We start from the raw sequence: 13039 nt of genomic DNA on the forward strand, positions 1-13039 counted from the left end.
CCAAAGTTCCCATTAAGAAATGAACATTTCCACCCCTGGCAATGCCAAAGAGACACCTTTTTGGTGATGGTGTTTAGTCAGGGACAGAGCAGGCAGCAGTCCCTTTTGTTCATCCTAGCTTGATGCCTGGCTTGATGGTCAATAAAAATCAAATCAAATCAAATCCAGGCAGTGCAGCACAGGAGGAGGAGGACAGACAGAGACCTGCAGGCTGCCATGTCACCCACAGACATGGCATAGGCAAGCCACAGACACCGGTGTCCATGACATGCATCAGGGATGGAGGGTGTCACCCAGGGGCTTTACAGTGGGAGCCACCACAATGGACGATCATGTGGTGATCAGATGGGAGGGAAAGAGAAGTGGAGCAGCTTGAGCATTGTGAAGAGAGACGGAACTCGAAGGCAGAGCTGTTGTGAATGGCCAGCCCCACCACTTGGACCATGGTGAGGTCCCTGCCCAACCTGCCACTGAGGGCCATGTCTGAGTCTATGGCTATGTAGTGCTGATGTTCATTGCTCATATTACCACTAGAGAATGTGTGGGGATGCTCCTAGAACCACGTGGATGTCCAGGGGCTCTGCATAACTGACCCTGCCTCTCACTGGATATGGCAATCAAGAGAGCTATCCCCATCTCTCACCAGTGGCAGCACTCGGGAGCTCTGGCCCTGAGATGTGAAGCTGCTGGTGGCAGGAATGTGGGTGAGCCAGCCCCAACGACATGAGTGTAGGAGAGCTAACTTACTACTTCTCTGCCGTGGGGTGGCATGGATATAGAAGCGATAGCCCTGCCCTGCCCCTCACCACCTCTGGCAGTTAGAAAAGCTGCCCCTCACCAGCTGCAGCACTCAGAAGAGTGAGCCCTGCACCTCAGCTGGACAGCCAAGAACAGCAGAGCTGACCTTGAGGGTGGAGGGGCATTATAGGAGAGCCAGCCCAGAGGGTGGGAGCTCCGGAGAGCTGGCCCTGCCATGAGGAAGCACGGGAGCAGGGGTGATACCTTGCTCCTCACCACCTACAGTGAGGAGAGCTGGTCCCAGGTCATGAGATTGGCAGAGCTGGCCCATCCCCTCACAGGCTACAAGACTCGGGAGAGTGGGCCTGGAACCTTAACTGGACAACTGGACAGCACAGTGGAGCTGGCTCTGGAGGCATGGGTCCAGGCGAGCCTCTTGCTGATGCCAGCGTTTGGTGGCCTAGGCAGAGCAGTGTGGAGACCGTGCCTTGGTGTTGTGGTTAAGGCAGAGCTCAGCTACTACCCACACCCAGATCTCAACTGGCTCACCCTAAAAATCCATATTATCCGTGAATGGTTGGGACGTGTGGAAGAACCAGTGCTGCTGTTCCAAAGCTGCGGGACCTCCATGACACTGGGCAACAACAGGATAACTGGGAGGGATCCTGACGAGGAGCCATTATTGATGCTGTCACGGAAGCCAGAGATCTCAAGCCAGACCAATGATTCCTTGCCATGATCATTTGCAAGTGAAGATGTGTGGACAGAGGGGTACACTGTGGGATGCTGTGACACACGACAGCGTCCGCAATGAGATGTTCTCTATGCTTTGTTTTGTCGTCCTTTGTTCACTTGCTTGTGTGTTGTATTTGGGGGTGGAGGTTACTAGATGAAAGGCAGATAAAAGGAGGCAGGGAAATGAGTGGAACAGGGTGTGGGGGGAGCTTGATGTGAGACTCACAAAGAGTCCATACAAAGTTTTTAAGAAGAAAAAAAGAAATGGAATCTGAGGAAATGCAGTTCTCAGTTTATCCATGTTGACACAGTACAACCTAGAATGGTCCATTTCTGGTCAACTTGATACCCATATCTTCACTTCTCTAGTTAGATTTAATTCCTAAGTAAACACAAGCATGAACTCACATTGCTTTAGAACATTATGCAACTAATGAGTCTTACCACTCATCCGGTACAGCCCTGAATCTTTAAACACAATTACAAAATGCTATCAGGTCAACTCCTTCCATGGCAAGACTTGCGTGTTCATTCTCTATAAAATTAATTCCTCAGTCCAGAAACCAGGCTGTGTGGAAAACTAGGAGGACACAGCAAATAAGACATTTTGTAAGAGCAATATGTTTCTCTTTCTATGGTGGAGACAGCCCAATATTATCACCCTCATCTAGGTGGCCTGAAAAATGGTGTCAGCTTCATTTGGCAGCTGGAGACTGCCACGGAGGAAACCAAATTGTCTTTAGTGAGAGAAAGCTCACAGTGTTAGAGGCCCACTACCTTGAAGCCCTGGCTACTTTATTTAGTGGGCATACCGAGCAAGAAGAGCAAATAGGAAAGAGACTGACTGACAACCAAACCCCTAGTCATCTTGACTACCCGGTAAGGTTGTCTTTTGGTGAGATTACTCACCTCGGGTACGAATGCCAAATTCTGTATTCATTTACAAAAGTCTGTCCATATAACACTTCTCCAGACACCTATGTCTCCAATTTTCTAATCATCTTTCTTCTAACTTTGTGATCAGTCAACCAAAGTGTTTGTGAATGGCCTGTAACCATGGCCATCTGTCTGTCTTAGGGTTTCTATTGCTATGGTTGAAAGTTATGGCCAAAAGTGATTTGAATAAAGAAAGGTTTTATTTCAGTTTACAATTCTCAGTCCACATTCCACCACCAAGGGAAGCTAGGGGATGAACTCAAGGCAGAAACCTGGAGGCAAGAACTGCTGTGGAAGCCATGGAGGCTATGCCACAAGTTCGCTGACTTGTTCCTCCTAGCTTGCTCGAATTGCTTTATTTCTCCTTTTCCCCCAAGCTTTTTTCTCATACACCCCAGGGCCACCTACTCATGGATGCTATTGCCCACAATAGGCTGGGTCTTTCCATACCAATCATCAATCAAGAACATGTCCCACAGACTTGCCTACAGACCAATCTGATTGGAGTGTTTTCCCAGCTGAGATTCCCTCTTCTCTGATGACTCAGGCTTGTAACCAACACACCATCCTTCCAGGCAAATTAACTAACCAAGGACACTGCCCCGAGACTCTCATTTCAACACTGTCTTTCATGGCCATATCTGAGTGGGGTTATAGCACTACAGGCATTTAATATCAGCATCTTCCAACATTCTTAGAAGACATGTCTATAAAGTTATTCCTATTGTTTTCTTTCTTATCTTCTGACCACAAGGAATACCCTGTGAGGACCTAATTGCAGATTGAGAAGAGAGAGAGACAATATAACAGAAGCAAGGCTCATGGGGAAACTAAGCCAGTGCCACTTTTTTTTTTGTCTTTGGGCATATCTAAGGCCACTTCTGAACATTCCACTTGATGATGAAGTATTTCTATACACTCAACATTATAAATTAGTGGGCCAATCATAATATACTTTGATGAACACCCCAGGTCACATGAGAGCTTGGTGTTCCACAGACAAAGAATTAGTCTCCATCAGGGCCCATAGAAGTAATTTAGAGAAAATAACACAGTTTTGCTCCAAAACATTCCTGTGTGCATATACCCAACATATATGTGGCCTGTTGAGCATAGCTCTGACCAGATGTTCTGAGAATCTTTGCATCTTGTTGATGTTAACACCTGCTTTTGGTGGCCTTAGTAGTGGGCATTGAGGAAAAGGCATTTGCCCCATCGGTCCTTATCAGAGGAAACATTGTTTTGCTTCAGCAAAGAACCTTCTGGAACTGCAGCTGCAGCAGAGTAAGCAGTCAGTCAGAAGCGTGGCTGATAGAGACAAGGAGGGAAAGGACAAGCTAGATGACGCTAAGCACCTCTGCATAACTCATCCACTGACAACCTTCAGCGTCTCAGAGCGGCTGCACTTCCATTCATATTTGTGAACGTTCCCTTGTGAGGCCATCAGTGACCCTGAGTCAAGATCAGGCCTGAAAAAAACCCCATTCCCAGCCTAACCAAGATGACTCAGCTCAACCTGCACAATGGTTTTGTGTTTCAATACTGTTTTTTTCTTTTAGTATATGTATATGCATTGCTTAATACTGGGTCAGCAAGATGGCCCAGAGGGGAAGGGTGTTTGCCACCAAGCCTGAGAAGCCGAGTTGGATCCTCAGAATCCATATGGTGGAGGAACAGAACCAACTCCCTCAAGTTGGCTCTGACACCCACACACGTGCTGTGATACATTCGTGCTCACACATATACATGCACACACAGTAAGTAAATAAAAGTAAAAAATTTAAATTGTTATTTTTTCCATTTAAGGCCGAGTTCACCATTTTTAAACTCTGGTGTTTAGAAGTTTTACCACCAAGGTATTTGTTAAAAATGCTATTTGTTACTGGGGAAAAACAGCAACAGACCTTTTGTTGTGTTCCCTGTTCTGAGGAAAGGACTTCAGTTCCCAATAAGTTCTAGCTAGGTCTGAGGATAGAGAGTGGAGAGATGGGCAGTGTGGTGGAGTGAGGCTGGAGAGAGGCAGGAGTGTGGAGGACAGTCCTGGGTGGGGGCCTTTTACGAAGGAGATGAGGGAAAGGAAACACACATTTACATGTATTTTTATTGAGGTTTGAAATATGATTTTGTCATATAAACACTCTATCATTAACCCCTTGAAGATTTTCAGCAAAAAATTTCCTCTCCCAACACACATATGGGAGAATGGTTGGTAGACTGCTACCAGGAAAAGGCCTGTGTTGGCTGCAGCTTCAGTAGCAGGCTTGGAGTGAGAGCCCTGTGCACCAGGAAGCCTGCTACACAGTCCGGTGGCACTGACCCATGGAACAATGCTGTGCACTGTTACAGAGAAGCACTGAGCTGTTTCTGCCATACAAGAAGACATGTGGAAACAGATTATCCTTTGTTACAGGGCAATAAAGGCCTGAGTCAATCAGTCTGTTACTCAAAAACGGGCATTTGCCTATGGTTCATGGTGAACCAAAATGCAGCTCTATTAACCTCAGATAGATAGGTAGATAGGTACGTAGATAGTTAGATAGATAGATAGACAGATAGATAGGTAGGTAGGTAGATAGATAGATAGATAGATAGATAGATAGATAGATAGATAGATAGATAGATAGATAGATGTGAATGTGCTGTAATGTAGACTGTTTTGAAAAGGTTTTGGCAGCCAGAGGAATGTACCCACAGATTCTTTTTTTTTTTTTTTTCGGAGCTGGAAACCGAACCCAGAGCCTTGCGCTTGCTAGGCAAGCGCTCTACCACTGAGCTAAATCTCCAACCCCCAGATTCTTGTATCCTTGGGGGAAATGTTTATTTTCCCCGTACCGAACTGAACTGGAGGTTTACACCTACTGTTAATCGGGTCTTGCAGAGACATAAGTGCCTTTGTGTGCACACCTTGAAAGGCGTGAGGAAGAGGAAGGCAGGAGGGTCTTGGAAGAAAGACTCACCTTTCCCTGCCACAGTTTTTAAGAGGATCAAGCTCATTGACTCATGGGTTATCAGAATTTAATGCTCTATGCATACCCCATATGACTAAGTCAGTGATCTTGACGGTCAGATCTCAGTCCTACTCAATTTTTCTCAACCATTTTCAGGCTGTGCCACCTTAGGCAAATTATCAAGGGGGTGTGGAGGGAGTTTAGCACAACCTATAGTATCTCAATATATCTCAGACCCATTATCTTGGCACTAAAGATGAATAATCTAGAATGGTGGTCCTCAATCTTCCTAACACTGTGACTCTTTAATATAGTTCCTTGTGGTGTAATGAACCCCCAAACATAAAATTGTTTTTGTTGCTACTTTAGAACTGCAAGTTTGCTGCAAATTTGTTGTGAATCATAATGCAAATATCCGAGATGCAGAATATCTGATATATGACCCCTGTGAAGGGGTCATTGCCATGTGAAGTTCCCAAAGGGGTCTCAACCCACAGGTTTGGAACCACTGATTGAGAAAATGGTGTCACGGGGTCATCGAACACATAATTGTCTTGTTGGAACCTGAAGGTGAGGTCAAATCTCTATGAGTTGGTTGGAGTGGCTTCTGAAGAAGTAAAATTCCTAATGTCACTTGTAGGAAAGATGTCACTTCCAGGGGCGGATGGTAGAATGAATGGCCAATGATAAATAGAAATGGACTGCAAATGACAAGAGAGAATTATTTGCTAGGAAGTCTCAGATCTCCTGAGAGAAGCGGAGAAGTCATGCTTCATTACTGGTGAGGCTTCTGGGATGCCAGAAGTCAGACTCGAGAATCTAACAGGTGGAAAGGACTCAGACTGTTTGAGGGAGATACTTCCAACAGGAAGGAGCTTACATCAAAGGAATGGAGGAGTTGGAGTCTGAGCCACCTCGCTTCCTCCCAATTTGTGAGTAACACACCAAGAAGAAGACAATTTCCATGGCTATGTCTACACTGAAAGTCACACTAAAACATCAGTGGCATAAACCAACACTTTACTATATTCACAGTTCGTGCACTGGAAGTTCGAACCTCACAGCAGAGATGGCTCCTTTCTGCTCTCTGATGGCTAAGCCTCAGCAGTGAAGGCATGAAGGCTGGAATGGGGGTAGGGAACTCAGTGGATTGGATCATATCAGCTGGAGGGCTGTCCATGGTTGATCCTGGCTTGGTGGGGACCTCAGCTGAGTTGTTGGCTGGAAGAAATACAAGTGACCTCTCGATAAGATGTTCCTGCGTGAGCTAATTTGAATTTCTTTGTAGTTGTTCCATGGCCATGTTCTAAAAGTATTTCATAACAGACAAGCAGAGCAATTATCATTTCTCATCTGGCCTCGAAAGTCACATAACATCCTCCAAAGTCATGGCCCATCCAGGCAGGGTGAAAGAGAACACAGATTGCACTTTTCCGTGGAAGGAGAAGCCAGTTGCATTGTAAGAAGAGCAGATTTTGTGACGATAATCCTTTTGGTCATCTGTGGAGATTCAATCTACCTCAGATGAATGATATTATCATTGAACCTCTGTCTTATCTGGACCTTGGGGAATTCTTTTTATGTCCCTCAACAGCTAAAACAAATGCCAAGTCATAAAAATCCTGCTCTGTTTGGGAGCCCAAAAGCATGGCATTTCTTTGAAAGATCAGTGGGGAGGGGTTGGAGGTATACACCTATAATCCTAGCAATCAAGAAGCTAAAGCAGGAGAATCATAAGTTCTAGACCAGACTGGACTAAATAGCAAGATCCTGTCTCAATATCAACAACAATGACATTAGACTAGGGAAGTTAATCTGGGTGACAGGAAAGGGAAAAAAATTTCCCAACACACAGATTGGAATGGGGACAAATCATGTTGGAAATCTAAGAAACAGGGGAAGCAGATCCTGCTTACAGGGACCATTTAGCAATGGAGGTTGGATGGAGAATGGAGAGAAGTAAAACAAACCAATGAAGTACACACACACACACACACACACACACACACACACACACACACACACACACACCAAAAACGAGTTTCCATGACTTATGACCAATCCTAATTAGAACAGAGGGACAGTGAAGTTTTCCCGCTGAAGGACATTACTGACCGAGACAAAATATTTGTTGTGTGTACAAATACAGAGCGTTCTGTAATAATTGACTGTGCAGGCTCAAAAGGGGGGACAAAATGGCTCATAATCCCCAGTGATGCTAATATCTCAAGACCACATGATGATTTGCATCAATGCCTGTTATAAAGTTGTTATAATGGCCGTATTCATTGCTTATTCTATTAAGCAATTTTTGATGTTCTGCCTTTTATTCATGTATTAAGTAAGTATCCCATCGTTTTCATTGTGTATTGCCTTGGGACCTAGATTCTTCTGGAGTGTGTCAAACTATTTTGTCGGCACCTCTTAGAACATTCTAGCACCAGGTGGCAGCAAAATCTGAGGGCTGAGATAGAAATAAACATCCAATGCGAATCTACTTCAGACTTTAGGGTGGTCAACAAAAAACTGAAAATCTAGTACTCTCATGCTGCCTCTGTTTATGTTTAGCTGTTGCTCTCTTCCTACCCCTACCTCTCCGCCCCACTTCTCTTTCTACCCCTCTCACCCTCCTTCTGTTCCTCATGCCCCATCCTATCTTAGTGATGGAGTTTTCTAAGTTTTCCCACATCCCCTCTCACCCTGTCCGACCCCTTATACACTCTTGTAGACACAGAGAAAAAGCCAAGTAGCCCAGTGCACTCTGCTGAAAACTAGGTTCACAAGAGTAAGGACTGAGATAGCTAGGTTCAGAGAGGGAGCAACATAAGCCAAATTGGAATCTTAAAAAGATCTAAGAAAGAAGTAGCAATCAGGTTCAAACACCAATTCCACAAAGCCAGGAGCCCAACCACACTCAGGCTTTAGCATTGGCAGGGCTGGGGAGATGGCTCAGTGGTAAAGAGCACTGGCTGCTCTTCCAGAGGTCCTGAGCTCAATTCCCAGCAACCACATGGTGGCTCACAACCATCTGTAATGAGACCTGATGCCCTCTTCTGGTGTGCATGAAGACAGTGGCATACATAAAATAAAAATAAATAAATCCTTTTAAAGAAAGAATTGTAAAGCAAGAACTGTTGAGAAAGCTAACAGAGATGCATCAGTAAATGAGGGCAGGGTGCTCTCGTTATTGTGAGTGAGCTTATAAACAGAGAAACAGCTACTCTCTTGTTGTCTTTCTATGCATACAAGGTTGAACTTCTAAATCCTACACAACTCTCCATCCTTCTACCCAGGATGACCAATCCAGAGGGCCAGGAACCTTGGCTGGCTTTCCCCTGCACTTGTTGGATGATCCACAGCGGTTGTCTGTGAGTCTGAGGCGGCTCCTGGGTCAGACGGGAGTACAGAAACTAATGGAGCCGTGCCTACAGACACGGCGGTGATCAGACTGGCAGGTCCAATTTGCTCGCATTTGAAAAGCTCTGCCTTAGTTCGCTTCAGATTCTATCTGGACAGAGCCTAGTACTTAAGCTGTCAGCCTGGATGGAGATGCACACTTTTTAAATACAAAATCATTTTAAAGTCCATCAAGTGGATTTTTTTTTTTTAAGTTGGGGAATAACTCAAAATTGCCAGGCAACTTCATTTTCAGGTGCATTCTTAATCACGACACGGCTCCAAACAGTATTTTTCAATAATTATATTTTGCAAGCCTCTTTAAAAATCGGTATAGAAGCATTAAAGCGTTCTCAATCCTTTTTCCCAGTTGTTTTTAAAAGGTTCAGGATTCAGTCTTTGGGACGTGCATCAAAGTCTCACATTAGAAGCCATGGTTTGAAGAATCCCTAAAAAGTCTGGAGAAGGGTTTATTGTCATCTCTCTTTATTCCGGAAGCTTTCTACAGGGCTGCATATTTCATTGCACGGCCTAAAAATGGATTTTCATGTCATACACTTAGAGCAGAAACCACAGCCTTTGCTCTGAGCAGAATTTAGGAAGAACCGCAGGTGTCAACGGGTAGGAGGGATCCAGGTTTCGCTCTTAGAGAGAGAAGACACGTTGTGGCCAGTAACTGCTTCCTAGGAGTTGCTGTTTACGACTGGCTTCAAAACCAAAGGGTGGCCAGGTCTTCGCCAAGTAGTTATGGACACCTAACCCCACAATGTAGTCAGAGTAGCTGTGCAGAAGGGTTTGGAGTCTCCAAAGAGGCCTCAAAGGAGGCCTAGCATGATTCCAAAGTCTATACCTTAGGAACCTGATTTACTAACATAGGAAGACACCTGCCCCTCTCACCGTGATACACACCGGCAAGTCGTGACATACAAAGCAGGAAGCACACCTGTCGTACATGTAAGTGGCACTTAGATCATCTGATTAAGAGAATTCTCATCTATGGACAGAGCTACAGAGAAAGCCAATCACTACTGAAAGTCTGCCGCACATAAGCATAAACTGAGAACAAAGAGAGTCAGCACGTGTAAGTCTTTAAGAGCTTTGCCTCTGATACAGCCCGACGTACTTGTCTCCATAAGGAACAAGACAGATTAAAGCCCTCTTTTGTTTCCTTATCTGGGCTTGATTTAATGGAGTTTTCTGGTTCTGGTGTTTTAGACTCAATTTCAACTTGATTTCCATTTTCTTCCGGAGCAAATGGGAGTGTACTAGGAGCTCAAAGGAAACACACACACTGAGAACTGTCTCGAGATATGAGAAGAAAGCAGAGCCCTTAACCACATACATTACATTCCTTCAAATGTCCCTAAACCAGGAGAAACTACCCCAATGGTGTTCAACATGCAGCTAGTCATCCCCGAGCCATAAAGGTATCACCAGAGAAGAAGAGGAGCTTCTCAGAAACAAAGAAATGTTCTGACGTTCCAAACAGGATCATGAATCAAACCTGGGAAGACAGGAAAAGGAGACTGAGGTGAACCTCCAAATTTCACTGGGTACAAAGTTCCTAGTTTGCCACCAGTGCCTGGCCACACTACGCTACTGTGTACTTTTTTTTTTTTCTTTTTTCTTTTTTCCGGAGCTGGGGACCGAACCCAGGGCCTTGCGCTTGCTAGGCAAGCGCTCTACCACTGAGCTAAATCCCCAACCCCTACTGTGTACTTTCTAGCCTGGGTTATGTGCAGCAGGCTGACCCTCTGGCTCACAGGATTTAAGGGCACACTCATATTTAAGACAGAAAATCAGTTTGATAGCACTTTTTTTCTTTTTTTACTTTCTTTTATGTTCCAAATAGATTCCAAATTTTTGCAGCAAATTTTGTTCAGCAAACTCCTTCCTCAGTCTGTTACTCCACTCCAGTCTCCTCTGAGATTGGAAGGCATACCTTTTAATTCCACAAGACTGCCTTGATTTAGAAACCCCCTCCACCCCCAAACCTTCCTTTGCTTTTCTTTTGTTTTCCTAAGACAAGGTGTCAAGAAGCCCAGGCTGGCCTGCACTCTGCAGTGGAGGCTGCTTGAATCTCCCAGTTCTCCTTCCTCACATCTCAAGGACTAGGGTTATCGGTGTGCACCGCCACACCTGACTTCTCCTTTCCTTTCAAAAGCTTGCATTTTATTATCCACAGGCAGAAAAAGCCACTGCCCATTTGGAGACCAAATGGATTTTTGCTTTGTTGTTCAGAAATAAGATCTCTTCCAAAACAAACAAGCAAAACAGAGATGAACTTCGATCAACTATATCAGAGGAAAGCAAAGAGTAAGCATACGCACATAAACCACGGGGACCGGTTTTACTGTTGCATTGTGGGTTTTGTAAAGTAGCCCCAAACTGATCTCTTATGATCACCCCACCCCCACCCGAGGGAACGGAAGAAAACACCTTTGGCATCTGCAAATCTCTCTTGCTCCAACGTTCACACTATAAACTTAAAGTGACAGGAAACATTGGATGTGGGCATAGAAACAGGCTGCTGAAGGCCTTTCTTTCTTCTAGCGTAGTATTATATTCTAAACAATGTAAACAGAGCTTGGAAGCGGGACCATTTGCATTTCACATCATGGGCGCTCTCCCATGCATGATTTTAAAAATCAAGATAACAGATTTCTCCTTCTGAGGTCCTCATGGGCTATAGATACTGGTTATTTTGCTTAAATTTAAACATACTTTTGTTATTAAAATTTCTCCTCAATCCCTTCACAACCTCCATGTTATCGTTGTCTACCCACCCAACTCAAATTCATGGCCTCTTTTTCTGTAATTCTTATTGTTGTATGTATGTATGAATGCATGCATGCAAGCATGCATGCAAATAAATATACAAATGCAACCTACTGAGTTCATCTGCATATATAGCATGTATGTGTATTCCTTCAGGGCTGACCATTTGGGTTGGGTAATCATTTGGGGGGCTCCTCCGCTGTCCTCGATGGCCTTTAGCTCTTCATCGAAGGGTGAGGTTCAACGAGTTTTCCCCATCCATGTTGGCAGGTCAACTGGTATCATCATTCAGGTCTTGGTTAAGCATCTGTGTTGTTTGGATTACAAGGTGTAACTTCCTTGTTGCAGCTAGAGAACGTATCTTGCAACAGACTTCCGGCCCTTTGGCTTCTGCCGTATCCCTGCCCCGTCTTCTGAGATGTTACCTGAGCCTTGAGAAGGGATTGTGTTTTAGATTTATTTATTGGGATTGGGCACGAGCTATGTTTTTCTGTGATTAACTCTGTCTGCCACTTTGGGAGCCAGACTAGTCTGCAGAGCAAGTTCCAGGACAGCAGGGCTACAAGAAAGACCCTGTTTCAAAACAAACATCTTAAATTCTTTGGGGGGAAAAGCCGGAAACTTTAAATGCAAAGATACTCAGTTGCCAATAAATTTGTTATGTCCAATTATTTTGTTATACATTACTTTCATCGAAATTGAAAAGTTAGGAGACAGCCTTGGTGCCAAAAAATAAGGGTTGTAATGCCACTTTTCCAATACACTTCATCTGTGTCAGTTTCCTCTGGGGATGTGTCAGCTCATCTTCACAAAGTTAATTAAATAGGAAATAAAAATAAGAGTTGGTGTCTATTTATAATCTACCTCATTTCAGAATTGACTGAGAGCAACTTACTAAACTACCTATAATTCCACAAGATTTTATAAAAAGGAGGCTAAGATGTATAAACCAAGGATCGGAGTCATATCCTTCATGAGTACCTTAAAGTCCTGTATGCTCATCGAAGGTGGCTTTAGTTTATGGATCACCCACGCAGAGAAGCAGACAATCAGTTCTATTATTGGTATGTTTTCTTAAAGTATCTTTAGGCCAGTTCAACATTCCAGGTCCTTTGTGATTTGTAGTTTTAACTATAAACGGCACCATGTAAAACTACCTTGGACAGTGAGAAAGAAACCATGTCTTGGGGAAAAAAACATAAACAATTACACAAACAAACACATAGGAAGGAAGTCTCAGTGAGAGATTGTCTGAATCAAACTGGTCTGTTGGCCTGTCTTTGGAGGAATCAAGTTCACTGAAGTGCAAAGACCAGCTCTGACCAGCTCCTTTTCTGTTGCTATGATAAACCACCCTGACAAAAAGCTACTCAAGGGAGAGAAGGACTTAGTTGACTCTACAGTTACAGGGGGGTGGCATCCTCCACGGTGGGAAAGGCGTGATTGCCAGAGTATGGGGCCTGCCCAGTAAGTACAGAGCAGACAGAGAGTGAAGCCAAGGTATAAGT

Source organism: Rattus norvegicus, chromosome 5 (assembly GCF_036323735.1).
Source record: "Rattus norvegicus strain BN/NHsdMcwi chromosome 5, GRCr8, whole genome shotgun sequence".
NCBI classification, from domain to species: Eukaryota; Metazoa; Chordata; class Mammalia; order Rodentia; family Muridae; genus Rattus; species Rattus norvegicus.